Raw genomic sequence first — 2,744 nt, 5'->3', positions numbered from 1 at the left:
TCTTTCCTTCTCTTGTTTGCGTGGTAGCCCATGTACCCCATAGCAAAAAACCTCTCTCTCAAAAAAAAAAAGGAAGTATATTACTCATTCAAATATGTATTCAAGTACCTTATTAATGACTAAAGAAGGTATCATCCTGGGGACCAGCAGATGGTGTAATGGTTACACCGCTAGACTCCTATACGGATGGTGGCATAAGCAAAACTAACAAACCTTTAGCTACACTAACAAAGACAACAGGACTCCAATCAAATTATAAACAAAAGAAAAAACATTACAAGAGACACCACAGACATTTTTAAAAATCATAAGGGAATACTATGAACAACTTTTTACATGAACTAACTGGACAACCTAACAGAAATGGACACTTTTTTAAAAAAGCATATTACCTACCAAGACGGAATCATGAAAAAAGAGAAAATCTGGACATAGCAATAGGTAAGGACATGACACTAATGATAAAAAATCTGCCTGAAAAGAAAAGGCCAAAATCAGACGACTTCACTGGTAAATTAAAGCAAATATTTAAGGAAGAATTTTAAAAATTTATTTATTTTACATTAATTCACCGTACGCCATCACAGCATACAAAATGTGATTTCCCACCCATAATACTCTGTATATTGGCTTAATGAAGGATATTACCATACATGCTATCATCAACAAATAATTTTCCACTTCTTGATTCTTATATATTTTTGCTCTAAAATTTATTTTTTTCTTTTCCCCTTGATTCTCTATTGTTTATCCCATTATTTCCAACCCTCCTCCTGCACTGTCTCTGGTATCAACAGTTGCTTTTCATGTTCCTTTTTCCTTTTCTTCCCTCATTTTATTGATTCACAAAATATCATAATTAATCTAAATACATTCAATATCAAGTGCAGCTGATATAAACATATCTGTGAACACATGTCTGACTTTAGGCATAAAACTCAGTGAGTAGAATGAACACACTATAAAGTAGCACCTAGCTGAAGCTAGATAGCTTACTGCAAACATTAAATAGGTAATTTTTGGCTTAACCTTCAGATAGGACATTCCTCTGGTTGTGGCTGCTCTTTTACAATGTCTACTGATTACAATACTGGGCTGGAAAAGTCCAGGTTATTTTTATGGTACAAATTCTTTCATATAGCTTCTCTAATCCTCTCTGCCAGGCAGAACTGCTTATGGTGCCAGGCCATCTTTCCAAGAGCTTCTGTTGGCTTCCTTGAGATCTTAGTTCTATAATTTTCTGGTTTAATCTTCAGATATGACATTCCAGTCAAAGCCACGTCCAATAACAAGTATTTCCAATTTCTGATTCAGGGCAACACGTATTATTGACCTTATGCAAATAACCATTTTGCTACAAAATAAGAATACTCCCAAATATTTTCCAATTCCAGAGGGGTCAGAGAGAAAAGGTTATGTTTCCACTTAAAGAAACAAACAAGAAAAAAATATTTTAACGAATTGCTGAAATATCAACAGTCAAAAGAAAGCAAAATCCTTAAATTGGGCAAACAAAGCATAGTAAAGAAAATGAAAGCAATGTTTTCCTCAAAAGTCATAATGCTTTTTGTTCTCTTATTTCTGTGTATGTGTCTAGTTTTCCTGGTAAAGTTCTCCTTTCAGAACTTCTTGAAGAGCTGGTCTGATGTTGGTAAATTCTTTCAGGTTTTGTTAATCTGAGAATGTTTGTGTCTTTTCTTTTCACATGAAGGATAATCTTGCCAGATATCATATTCTTGTTTCAAACTGTTTTCCACTTAACACTTTGAATATATTTTCCCATTCTTTCCTTGCTTGCATTGTTTCTGATGAGAGATCAGACGTGAGCCTGATGGGATAACCTTTTTAAGTAACCTAATGTTTCTCTCTTGCCAATTTTAGTATCTTGTCTCTGTGAATTTTGCCAATCTGTCTATGATGTGCCTTGAAGAAGATCCTCTTGGATTGATTCCATTAGGAGTTCTTTGCATTTCTTGGGTCTGGATATTCGAATGCCTCTCTAGGTTTGGAAAGTTTTCTTCCAGGATTTCATAGAATAGATTATCAACACCCTTATTAGTTTCTTCACCTTCTGGGATACCAATTATCCAGACAGTTGGCAATTATTGGTATCTAGTATTTCTTGTATAGTATTCTCATTTTTTAAAAATTATTTTTCTCAATTTTTCTGGTTGTTTTTTCTAGGTCAGAAGTTTTGCCTTCAACATCTGAGATTCGATCTTCTGCATGAACTAATCTGCTTTTAATACTTTTGAAAGAGGTTTTGATTTCTTGTATTGCAGCCTTCATCTCTAACAGCTCCATTTTATTCTTTTTTATGGTGTGTATTTTCTCTTTCAGACCGTGCAAGAACTTCCTCACCTCCTGGAACTCATCTTTTCTCCTGCATCTTTTGGAGTTCATGATCTCTTGGATCTTGTAGCTTATTTAGTTTTGTCACTGTGAATATTCTGAATTCTCTATCAGACATTTCTACGAGTTCCACTGTACTGTCTGTGAATGATGAAAGATAGTTCTTTTCACTTAGGGGAGGGATATTTTATTGGTTTCTCCTATTTCTTGTGCCCCCGCAGTGGTTTCTGGTAATTCTGTGACAAAAATCTCTCCTCTACTGTGTTTTGCAATGTGGTATCCACAGAAAAAGATTTTGAGTTCAGATTTATAAAAAGAAGTTTCTTCCTTAAAGCAGGAGTGGTGGAGACCATACAGCCAACACAGGCAGAACATGAGGCGCCTCTCATGTC

This window comes from Tupaia chinensis, unplaced genomic scaffold (assembly GCF_000334495.1).
Source record: "Tupaia chinensis unplaced genomic scaffold, TupChi_1.0 Scaffold000183_1, whole genome shotgun sequence".
Taxonomy (NCBI): domain Eukaryota; kingdom Metazoa; phylum Chordata; class Mammalia; order Scandentia; family Tupaiidae; genus Tupaia; species Tupaia belangeri.
This window is presented reverse-complemented; position numbering follows the sequence as displayed.